Raw genomic sequence first — 12976 nt, forward strand, 5'->3', positions numbered from 1 at the left:
CTAGCAGTAATCACAAGCGAACATGAAGTTTTAAAGCATAATAAACTAAAAATAACAGCCTCTATAATTCAGTAGCCAAAATGAGTGTTAAAACTCGTGATTATTTTACAAAAGTTTGTCATGTGGTAAGCAATTCACAATCCGTGATTTCCTCGAATGTTTCCTCATTAAAATTCCCTCTCTTTTGTACGTGATTATGTTTTATTATTTGGGTCTTGTTTCGCATCGCATTGCCAGAGCATTTCACAACTTCAGTTCGAACGAAGAACAAATTTCCTTATGGCGTCATGGAAGTGGATAGTTTGAACAAGGTTAATTAAGGACGGACAACAAATTATTAAAGGGTAGGCACAGGTGAGGTACGTGGTGTTTGATTATTTTATTAATATGCGCGCAATGAATTAACACTCTGCACGTAGTAGTGGACGAAAACTATAAGAAATTTGATAGAGCGGGGCAGGGTGTTCCAAAAACAGTCTCGAAAAAATAATTTATTAGGGAAGAACTATCGTTCGCAGGGGAAGAAGCATTTTTACAATTTTTGACTGCTGCATCAGGGAAATCTGATGTTTTTAAGGAGGCGATATTTTATTTAGTTCCAAATACCACGGAAAGGTGAATTATCGAAAAATCACATCAAGGGTATATATAGGTTGTTTAACGTGCTGGAATTTCTGAACTGTTTTCTTTGGTATTTCTCCGGTTTGTTTTCGAATGAGTTTTTATTATCTGCGTGTGAAGCCTGTTTTCACTTCTTGTGATTTGCAAACTGTCAGGTTTCTCAACTTATTGTGTAGCAAGAAACTAGTTTTAGGATTTCCCCTGAGAAATTTTAGAAAAAAAAGAGCTCATTGTATTAAGTATCATTTATTTCATCATTACCTTTGTTAGTAAAAGATTACGGGGTTAAAGTCGAGAACTTTCTTTTTTTTTTAATGATTTTATCTGTCAGTAATTGCATCCATGAATTTACTTCTGTTTTGAGTTGTGCTGATGTATCACTTGTCCACTGATATTGTATATAAAAGACAAAAAAAAGAATAGCATTATACTTACTTGAACATTTAAACCATATTTAGAAGTATTTACATTATTTTTAAGCAATAAGACATTTGTAATATTTTTTTATTAATTATTTTCATTATTTTTGAGCAATAAGATTTAATAAGTTTTTAGCAACGAGCTTGCTCACTTCACATTATTGATAATGAATGATATATTGTCCAAGGTGAGTTTGTAAAGACTTTGTTTGATATCACCAGCGTTGCTGTCGAGCGTGTTTCTTGACAAAATAAGAGAAAATACAGAGAAAGGAGAAAATCGAAAACAAAGTTTTGATCTTTACAAATCCATCATAATTTTTTGCTTCTATGCAGACGGTTTTCATCTGATTTGTAATGATTGAAGAAGTAAATAAAATGAAAAGATGTAACGAGAGGAGGTATCCATCTAAAAATACCATTTCGGGTGATGTCTGCCTCGGTTTTAAAGAAAGGAACTGCTGCTGATCTAAAGCAACATAAATATATTTACAAACCCACAGTACACGCAGACAACCCCTAGATAATGGTGAGAACGATGAGAATTACAGAGAACCAATGCAAAGCGGTCACTAGTATTAAATGTATACAAAATTTGAATTAACGAAACAGGGCAAAGAGCAATTTCTTATACATAGAAGGTTTAAGTGTAAAATCAATGTTGTGATTATTGAATACCTGAAGGAAATGAAACAGAGGACTTTCAAGTAAGTGTTGAGAATGAGGGACAGGCAGAGATATATTAGTTTTATAACCAGAATTCAAGCCAGCTATACATAAAGGTATTTTTTCAAGAGGAGATGGAGAATCGATAATTGAGTTTAAGATATTGTAGACAAAATGCGATCCACGGAGTTGTCGACTGGAGTGAACACGAAAATTCTGAAGCGACCACGAGAGCTCCGTAGTTTCGACGTGAAAGGCAAGGCAATTTGAAAAGCGTAAGAATTTAATGAATTTAATTTGAATTATTTTAAAAATAGCACAGCCATTAAACTTGGAGACAGTTTATAACAAATACCATATGACCTGTGACGTTTTCCAGTTTATTCATTATAACTCTATATTTGTTAATAATATTTGATATTCCCTGTCAGAGACTTGGCAATTTGGAATCTCCTCTCTTTGATCTTCTCTGGCTTAAAATCTCTCTACCTCATTGTGTCAAATTCATCTGTTGTCTCTACCGTTCTCCCAACTCCACTAATCACTTGGAGCTCTTTGACTTCCTCTCTTTGCAACTTGACTTTCTCCAGTCCAACTTTCCTAACAGTGAAGTAATTTTCCTTGGTGATTTTAATGTTCACAACTCCAGCTGGCTTCCGTTTTCTAGTCACACCGACCTAGCAGGTCGAGATGCTGAGGCTTTTGCAATTACTAATGACCTAGCACAGATTGTTCATTTACCTACAAGAATACCGGACAATCCTAATCATACAGCCAATACGCTTGATCTTTTTCTAACAAACAACCCTTCTAAGTACACGGTCGAAGTGACAGGTCCTTTAGGCACTTCAGATCACAACTTGGTGATTGTCTCTTCTCCATTGGAGCCTTTATCTCATGGCTATTCCCAACCCCGTGTTGTTTGGCATTACAAGAATGCAAAATGGGATGACCTGCGAGACTTCTTTTCTTCTTTTCCTTGGTCGGATTACTGTTTCAAAACTTCTGATGTCAACGTTTGCTCAGATCGTGTCAGTGAAATTATTCTTGCAGGAATGGAATCCTTTATCCCACACTCCACTTTAAAATCTCGTCCTTTATCTAAACCTTGGTTTTCCAATAAATGTGCTAAGGCTGTCCATGAGAAGAATGTTGCATATCGTAATTGGCTTGTTTCTAATTCTTCAGTTTCATTTTCTGCCTACACCAAAGCTCGCAACAGTTGTAAAGCAGTTATTAACCAGTCCAAACTAGAGTTTGAACAGGCTAAGAGTAGAAAACTTGCTTCTTGCCCTAATGGTAGCCGAGCATTCTGGTCTCTTGCCAAAGCTATTGGCCGCTACTTTTGCCCATCTTTACTCCCACCTCTGTCCAAACCAGATGGTTCGGTTGCCACTTCAGACAAGGATAAAGCTGACCTGCTAGCATCCCATTTTTCTTCCAGCTCATGTATTAATGATCTTGGTAAAACACCTCCCACCATTCCCAACACGCTCCATTCAATGCCTTCTGTTGTCTTCCGTCAAAAGGATATCAGAAGGATTTTGATGAATCTTGATGCTAAGAAAGCTCCAGGTCCTGATGGTATTTCTCCACTTGTTCTCAAAACCTGTGCTCCTGAACTTACTCCTATTCTTTGCCGCCTTTTTTCACTTTCTTATTCCAAAGGTGTTTTTCCTTCTGCTTGGAAATTTGCTCATATCCAGCCAGTTCCTAAAAAGGGTGACAAATCCCTCCCATCCAATTATCGTCCCATTGCAATTACTTCTACTCTTTCTAAAGTAATGGAGAAATCAATTAACCGCCAACTCTTAAACTACCTAGAAACCTTCAGTCTGATCAACGATCACCAGTATGGATTCCGTCAGTGTCGATCCACTGGAGATATTCTGGCTTATGTTACCCATTTATGGACTAATTCAATGGAAAGGTTCGGTGAAATACAAGTAGTTGCTCTTGACATCTCAAAGGCTTTTGATCGTGTTTGGCATAAAGGTCTTCTAAACAAGCTTCCATCTTATGGTTTTCCAACTGTTTTTAGTAATTGGTTATCCAGTTTTCTTTCTGATCGCTCACTGAGGGTGATGGTAGATGGCTCTCTGTCTTCTAACTTCTCCACTAATGCCGGTGTCCCCCAAGGTTCAGTTCTTTCCCCCACTCTTTTCCTCTTGTATATCAGTGTCCTTCTTCCATTGACTGGAAATCCTATCGATAGTTTTGCCGATGATAGCACATTGCATTCAACTTTCCACTTTGAGAAACCTTGTCCTGCTCAATCAGCTTCAACTTCTCGAAAATCTGCTACCAATTCCTTAAATGCCGATCTTCAGGTAATTCTCCAGTGGGGCAAAGACAACTTAGTTGATTTCAACCCTTCTAAAACTCAGTCTTGTCTTATATGTCGCAAAAAGGATTCTTCTACTCCTATGCTTATCTTTAGTGACACTCCGATTTCTAGGCAAAATGATATATCTCTTTTGGGGATAACCCTGACTTCTAATCTCTCTTGGCACAAGCACATTACAAATATTGCTTCCTCTGCATCTAAAAAACTTGGTTTTCTTTTTCGCTCTCGGCGTTACTTTTCTTCCAAACAGCTGCTCACTCTGTATAAATCGCAAATTCGCCCTGCCATGGAATATTGTTCCCATATCTGGGGTGGTGCCCCCAAAACCTCTCTCCGGCTTCTTGATTCCATTCAGGAGAGGGCAGTTAGGTTAATTAATGATTGATCTCTAACAGAGTCTCTCCACTCGCTTTGTCATAGACGCACTGTTTCTGCTGCATGCCTCTTCTACAGATACTTCCATGGGCACTGTTCTTCTGAATTGGCTTCTATAATTCCTGCTCTCTCTTTCAAAACAGTCCGAACACGTGCCGCCACCAGCCAACAACCATTTACTGTCCAACTTCAAACCCACAGAACCAACTTTTCATCTTCCTCATTTATTCATTCAACTGCCGTTTTCTGGAACAACCTTCCTTCATACGTATTTCCTGAAAATTACAATCTACAGAAGTTCAAGTCCAATGTCAACAAATATCTTCTTTCGCCTTCTTAACCTCAAACCCAAGCACGGTACCAAGTAGTATAGGTCCTAATACCTCTCGTGTTTGGGGTTCACATAAAAAAAAAATAAATAAATAAAAATTTCCCTGAAAACTGGAATAAGTATGCTATCAATTCTATGCCAAAAATTTCAAACCCTAACCACATGAAGTACTACAGGCCTATATCTATTGCATCTACACTCTTGAAAATACTGGAGGAAGTTCTACTCCCAAAGTTGACGCTTCAGATCCTGGCCAGCATCCTCAACAAATTCATTGTGTTATGCTATAGTTGATCTAACAGGCCAAGTACAACGAACCTCCTTACAGTGCAGACCGCGATACTGAACGCTTTTCAAGTCTAAAGTCAAGTTGCAATAATATATGCTGATAGAAAGGCCGCCTTCGATAGTCTCAATGTACATGCCCTACTACATCTGCTGCAGCACGCCTTCCAAATAAAAGGAAACCTGCTCAAGTTCCAGCAGTCCCTACTAACGTGTCGATCTATTTATTTTCATACAGACAGTCAGATCCTCCAACGACTAGTCCATGCAGGTGTTCTACAGGGCGGCGTCTAATCTGGACTCCTCTTTACCGCAATTATGATTCTTTTCTACGAGGGAAGGGATGTATATGCAGATGATATTAAGATATTGATGGCCATCCAACCAGACTTGTTTAACAGTGCAGTGTGTGACCAGATCAATCATAAGATTATGGAGCTATTAATATATAGTACTTAGAAAAATTTGGCATAGCCTAAATCCACAGAAGACTGTAATAATGATATACCCTACAAAAAACCACCTACACTCGTATATCCAGAATAAATGGGACACCTGTCCCAACTGTCACGACTCATAGAGATCTGGAAGTAATAATTGACACCAAACTTCCATTCCCGGCCCATGTTGACGGGATTGTAAAGAGATTAAACTCTTTACGTTGGATAACCAAACAACACCTCTTGCACGTTAAAAAACTTTGACAACCGCAAGATACATAAGAACAACGGTGTATTCGGCCATATTGTATGGTGCTGAATTGTGGGCGTCAGCCACCCCTACCCATATGCGACTGAATTCTGGCTGCTGAAGTGGGCCAACAGTAAACACCATCTCCCCATCAGTTAAGGACCACGCAGCTTGCTGAACAGCTGAAAATACAGCGTTTACCAGACATTATTGTCTGGAAATGACTGATAACCACAATCAATATGATGACTGGAGTGATAACATCACCGTGCTTCTGGCAGCTTTGTGTGCGGCACGTACCGCTATCTGGCTTAATAGCCTGTGATTACTTTTCTGGGTATTCGTACAGGACAAAATATTTAATAGTAGCCGGGGTCTCTGCTGGAATTTCAGCAATCAACAGCTAGAGAATCTGATATTATTTCTGAGAAATTTTGCATTGAGTAGCGACCTGTGTCCAAAAGACAACAGTTTTGCAATTCTGTTGTTTGTCACTAATTGTGCTAGCATGTTTCTTTACTTATGGACCACCCTGTATACAAAGCGTATATGTATTTTAGTATTACTCTGACTACTTTGAACCTGTATTTGCACATTGTGCTCTACTGGTCTACCTCATCTTCACTCATTTCCCGATACATGGGAGCACTTACGGGGCTATCTACTGCGGATATCTAACATTTCCAAAAGACAGTGCTCACTTAGCTTTCATAACTATCTTCAAGGAACATTGAGAGGTATCTATAATTTATTTTTTGACCTATCTGACTGTTTTTTCAATGTATACCTTTCTGGTGTTATCAGCTTTCACCTTCATTTGTTTCGGTTGACTTTACGAGAACCAAAAGTTTGAAAAATTGCTGCTATTGACACCGATTATTATATACGCTTCCAAATTTTGTAAGTACACCAATCCAACTTTCAGAGTAAATAACAGTGTTTATTTACTGTGATTTTGTATTCATTAACGAAAATCACAGTAAATAAACACTATTATTAACTAGACAGTTGGTTTATTCTTCTTGTCAAAAAAACAATGACGCCATCAAAGCAAAAGTTGTTTGCTACAATGGAGAAATGAAGGAAAAGTTCAATAATAACCAAAATAAAATAATAAGTCAAACTGTAATTTCCCAACTTTGTTTTACAAATTGCGTAAGTGCCTCGAGTTCAAACTCTCTGAAGGTCATGCATGCATCCGCCGTATCTAAGCTATGACAGCGTATATAACGGACACTTAGAGCTAATATAATCCGGGATGTATTCTCACAAGGCTAACGAGAAACCTGTTTGTGCTTCACAGAAGTAAATTCATGAGTAGGGCAGAAAACGTTTTACTCATTTTCATTTAGGATTTTGACAGAGACAAGTATTATCTGCAAGCAGCAAAAAGTAAGGATATTTGTCAAATTTACTATAAATGTAAACTAGTTAAGTTTAAAAGTAAGTGAGCAATAATTAGATGAAATAAGGCCTATTAATAATTGCGATGACCGCATTGGATACACAAATATCAACATTATTATTTCAGATTTTAAACAAGTAGAATATTTCGAGTTCAGCGTTATGAACGCAAATCGCTTGAAATACTTATTAGATTTTATTGAACTAAACCTCAATGGGGATTCCATCATCATTGTGGTAGGACAATGTGTTGTAAGATGTAAAATCTTACAAGTAAAATATTTTATAGAAGAGTGAGATTTATTAAAAGTAAACTTCTGATATAGCAATATGGGGCAGCGAAACATTACCAGTCACAAATATTACTAAGATAATGGGGTCACTCGCAAGAGATTAAATTTAGACAAGGTTACAAGGTAGGGGGATAAGCATTAGAGACTAGTAGCAGAAGGGGCGAGCTTCAGCTCCCAGCACACAGGTCGCACGAAAACAATGGAAACAGGTAGCAGCGGCTATTGGCGAGTACGTGTGAATAATTATGGCTCCGAAAGAACAATACAGCAAAGGACTGAGTTTGTCGGGACATTCCTATGATCGGTGACATCTGCAGACGAGACGGGTAGAAAATACGGGACAAAGGCTGGAATTAGAGTTAAGACTGGCGTCTGGCTGTCGGTGACGGGAAGTTTTGTACATCTTGTGAAATAAATCTGCTAAAGTATAACCATAAGCGGCTGACTTCAAAGCGACGGACTGCATGGAAAAATTTACAAATTTCTTAAAGTGAGGAGTTGGATAGAGCACTGAAGAGACAGCTTGAGAAAGGATAAAATGGGCGAATAGGACAGAGTGAAAATTGGATAAATTGAGAAGATTGGTTAAGACCCGGAACTAAGGCGGCCTGGCATATGGAGGCCGTACGGGATTGAGATGAACAAAAAGAGAGAACCGGAGTGAGAGGGGCGCTGTGAAATATTTTTGTGAATGAGTTTTTAATGAAAAGGTAGAGCAGGGTAGTGGGAGAGAAAGAGAAAAGTAACGGAGAAAGTAAAGGAATGGAATGATAGAAATCAGCGAAGGAAAAGTGCCTGGAAAGGGAAGAAGCCCGTTTCGATTAAGACATCGAGTTCCGATGTCGGAGACGGTATGAAGCAGCTCCAGTATAGAAACTAACAGGCGTGAAGGCAAAGTGCCAGCCTAGAGCGGACGGAGCAAAGCAGAAGGAAAGATAGAAGTCACCGTAACGAAGGCGTATGATCGTACAACAAAGTGCCAGCCCAGACCAGATGGCACAGGGAGTTTAAGCAAAGTAGCAGAACCGTGATCCGCACGAAAACCTTCTAGAAGTCCTGAGATGAATGCCCTTGGCAAACGATGATGCCATTCCCAAACAAGGAGCTGAAGGCCCCAAAACGGAGAAGTCCGATTCGAAAAATTAAGTGACTAGTTATAAAGTATTCTCACTTAGGTATAAAGGACTTTTAGGAACTCTAATATCAGATTAGTAGAAGTTCAGAAAGATGTTAAGGGAAGGATGTACAAAAATATAAATATATATACATAAATATAGAGAAAAATCAGATATAGGTTTTGATTAATGTATAATTAGACATATGCAGAAAGGTAAATGAGTGAAATTTGATATTTGTTATTAGTTATTGTATAACATATATGTGTGATATATTTTGGAAGGGAAGGGTAGAGAAATACAGAGAAAGAAATAGCCTTCTGAATGTAGCTAACTCTTTGGACCAGCACTAGTCCAGAAATTGATGTGAAATGTACTATCTGTCTTGATTAGGGAAAGTTTGTGATATCATATTCTCCAAGACAAAATGGGGCACTAATTAAAACGGAAGTTAAGAGTGAAATTCCTAAATCAATTTATAAGGTAAGAATTTGATTTACATAGGAGAAAGGGTGTTAACTAATCCTCTTAAGTATTCATTATTCATTTGTAAAGAAAGAACAAACTATAGCAGTTTTCTGTAAGGATATTAAGTTTGTTGTTTAGAAAGAAATAACCCTTCTAATGTAAACCCAATGTATTAAATTGCATATACAGGGTGTTTCAGTTAAACGTTTCAGAACTTCTAAGAGGGGTAGGGTACATCCTGACAACTCGAAATCATATAGCAATGTGGGGTCGGAAATGCTTTCCTGAAGCGGTGTTGTACACAGAAGCACCATAAAGAAAAGAGACCGTAAGTGAGAAATCGTTTTAATAATACATGAAAAGAAGCAAAAGGTACATGGATTAAAGTAAGTGTTCGAAGTTTCTTCCACGGGCTACAATGCACGCCTCACATCTCCGACGCATGGACATCCGAACATTCTGGAATACTCCAGGCGAATTTCGAATTTCTTCGGCAGCTACTGCGATTCTTGCAACCAGCTCCTCAGCATTGTCAACAGGGGTGTCATAAACTAGCGATTTCATATGACCCCAGAAATAAAAATCAAGACATGATAGGTCGGATGACCGAGCAGGCCAACGCACGGGACCACCACGTCCGATCCACTGTTGACCAAATGTGACATCCAGGTAGTTACGAACATCTCCGCTATAATGGGCAGGGGCTCCATCGTGTTGGAACCACATTGTCTGTTGCGTCGATGCAGAAATCTGTTCATCTCTCAAAAGTTGTGGCAATACTTGCTGGAGAAAGGTCAAGTAGATAGGTCCGGTTAGACGACACGGTAACAGGTAATGTCCGATGAGGTGATCTCCCATAATACCGGCAAATACATTGACCGAAAATCGAATCTGTGCTGCACGACGTCGTATTGCATGCGGGTTCTCGACCGCCCAGATATGGTCGTTATGCGTGTTGAAAATTCCTTCCCTTGTGAAGGATGCCTCATCGGAAAACAACACTTCAGCAGGAAAAAGGGGATTTGTAGCACATTTTCCAAGGTACCACTGCGCGAAAGCAATACGAGGTGCATAATCCTCCGGTTGCTGTGTCTGGACACGCTGCCTGGAGTATTCCAGAATGTTCGGATGTCCATGCGTCGGAGATGTGAGGCGTGCATTGTAGCCCGTGGAAGAAACTTGGAACACTTACTTTAATCCATGTACCTTTTGCTTCTTTTCATGTATTATTAAAACGATTTCTCACTTACGGTCTCTTTTCTTTATGGTGCTTCTGTGTACAACACCGCTTCAGGAAAGCATTTCCGACCCCACATTGCTATATGATTTCGAGTTGTCAGGATGTACCCTACCCCTCTTAGAAGTTCTGAAACGTTTAACTGAAACACCCTGTATATCTGATGCTACATAGGCAAATTTGAATAATATTAGTATGTGCTTGAGTTTTGATCACGTTATCATGTTGTATATATATATATATATATATACGTTTACAATAGTTCGATTTTCTTAAGTACTGGTGTTTTATACATATAGGTATTGGCGTTAATACAATACTGGTCTTTAAGTTAGCCTTGTCTCGGTTATCTTAAATTCACATGGCCTATACATTTAGGATTTAGAAACTTATTGCGTATTGCTAAAGAAATTTTCATGATAATTACTGATGAAAATTTTTTATGTATCTGTAGAAATAGGTAATCATCAATACTATTTTATAACTATATAATAATATTTATACAATTTATACATTTTTTTTGCTTTACATCACGTGGCCGTCAATCCCCTACTTCATCGGGGGCTTTGAGTGGATTAACAGCCCATTCGATGTAATGCATTTTTTACTTACCCGTTTCTGTTTGTATCTATCACAGCTTTGCTATTTTATTTAATTCTGGATACTAAGGACTTATGTTTATATTAAATTTCTTAATTATTGTTAGCTGATCTAGTATTAATTATGAATTAGTTAATTTTTTACAATCTCTTCAGCAACTGTGATAGAATACACAAAGCCCAACGGGTAAGCATTTTATATTGTTATACTACAACTACTTACTTAAATGTGGTCCAGTGGAGGTCGTGGAGTCGAAAAGGGAATTTCCCGCTTTTAATTTGGTTTTATGTATGGTAATTTTTATGGCGCAGTCGCATTAGCATTTCACTGTGTGCTGATGTCGCATTGGCCGAAGTCCCCGATTTTCAAGCCAATGCCTATTATGGTGGTTTGTTGTTGGTTCGATGAAATCCTGTTAAATTTCTGTAGTTTTGTGTTAACTTGTGGTTAAAATTCCTGTATTTACATGTGTATTTACATTAATTTTTACATTTGTTTTATGCCTTACCTCGGACTGTGCCGGTACCACTTTCCAAGGCGTAACAGCACGTGTATGTCCAGAGGCAAAGCTATATACATATATACAGCCTCTTACCATGGGTTTTTTTTTTTTTTTTTTTGTTGGGGGGGGGGGGGTTCAATTTTGGCAAAGGTTGTAGTGCAGTCAGGCGACGAGCCTCGTCTGAGTGCAATAAACCTTATAATCTTGGGGATACTCTTTTGAGTAATTACTATTTTATTTTTAGATGGTTTTTGATGAAAGTATGCGGGTCTACATTGGGGTGGTGTTTTCTGATATTAGCGTATATGGCAGTTTTTATATGATATCTACTGTATTGTTTGGGAATTTTATTTATATCCAGTGTTCTGATGAGTTTTTGTATTGCTATCTTTCCGCTATTTATATTGCTGCATATTTTTAATAGTCTGTTTGTTTGGTTTCTTATGGTATTCCCGTGTATATGTTTAGCTATGTTACTATCCCAGTGTGTAAGTTTTATTGTTTCGAAATTAAAATGGTCTCTTTTGTCATAGTGTTGTGTACATATTTTGTCTGTGTTGATGGCAATTTCGCTGTCTAGGTAGACAGCTTTTTGGTTATTATCTGGATTTGTGCATTCAATTTTTAGGTCTGTTGGTTAAGTGTTTTTTGCTACGTTTATAAAGTTGTCATGGTTGATCACGAGTACGTCATCTATGTATCTGTAGAATTTTATTTTGTTGGTAATGTTACTTTCATAATAGTACAGGTAGAGGTTAGCCATGGCACATGAACTGCTGGAGCCCATAGCTATCCCCCTGCTTTGTATATATGTTCTGCCCCCGCATTAGAATGTAATTGCCTTTAACACTGATTTTTGTGAGGTCATTCCAATATTGTTTTTTGCATTGCAGTATGTTTTGATATTTTTGGTAATATATCTGTAGTACTTCTATTAGGTTGTCGTGTGCTATACTTGTGAAGAGGGTTTTGAAGTCATATGTGTTTACACTTTTTATATGATTGTTTTGTTTTTTTAGGTCGTCCAAATATTCTTTGTTGTTGGTGATAATTCTGGTGTTTTCGATTTCTTTGGTGATGCTTTTTAATTTGTCTTCCATAATCTTACTAGTATACTTGATGTAGCTATTTTTGCCTGAAGTGATGAATCTTTTTCCCGTAGGTATCTTGTGATATTTTGGAATCCAGTAAATGTAGGGGTATTGCATCCTGTCTATTTTAATTTTTAGTTTTTTATGCATGGCCAAAATTTTTTTGCTGATGCTGTTTGGATTGGCGTCTATGTACTTGTATGTTTCATTGTCATGCAATTCTTCTTTAATGGCTTCTATGTAGAATTTTTTGCAAATGATACTGAAATTATTGTTTGCTTTGTCGGTTCTAGTGATAACGAATTTGTTTTGTATTTCTTTAATTTTATTGTTGATGGTTTTTAAATTTAAGTGTTTGTTATTTTTATTATGTTTTTGTAGCGTTATGTTTTCCCTGAAGCATTCTAATATGTTTTCCGTATTGGCGTTTATCCAACATTGGAATGATTCTATGGGTTCATTGTTTTTGTGTGCTGCTTTGAATGCAAATTGTAACAGATCTGTGTATATTGACTTTTTTATATAATCCAAC

The 12976-nt window shown here is 37.7% G+C and overlaps 1 protein-coding gene across 3 annotated transcripts in view; it reads left to right on the forward strand.

The window, feature by feature from the left end:
- Window positions 1-234: 234 nt before the first annotated feature.
- LOC150077694 (clavesin-1-like) overlaps window positions 235-12976 on the forward strand; it is a 73114-nt gene continuing 60372 nt past the window's right edge. The window contains exon 1 of one of the 3 annotated variants that reach the window (XM_090384344.1): window positions 235-354. The gene's annotated coding sequence lies outside the window, so the exon portion shown is untranslated. Of the gene's footprint in view, window positions 360-6998; window positions 7127-12976 lie in introns of those variants that run through there. The other 2 variants (XM_090384343.1, XM_090384342.1) reach the window with 2 other exon arrangements.

This window comes from Mastigoproctus giganteus, chromosome 11 (genome assembly GCF_048544385.1).
Source record: "Mastigoproctus giganteus isolate SK-2022 chromosome 11, ASM4854438v1, whole genome shotgun sequence".
Classification (NCBI taxonomy): domain Eukaryota; kingdom Metazoa; phylum Arthropoda; class Arachnida; order Uropygi; family Thelyphonidae; genus Mastigoproctus; species Mastigoproctus giganteus.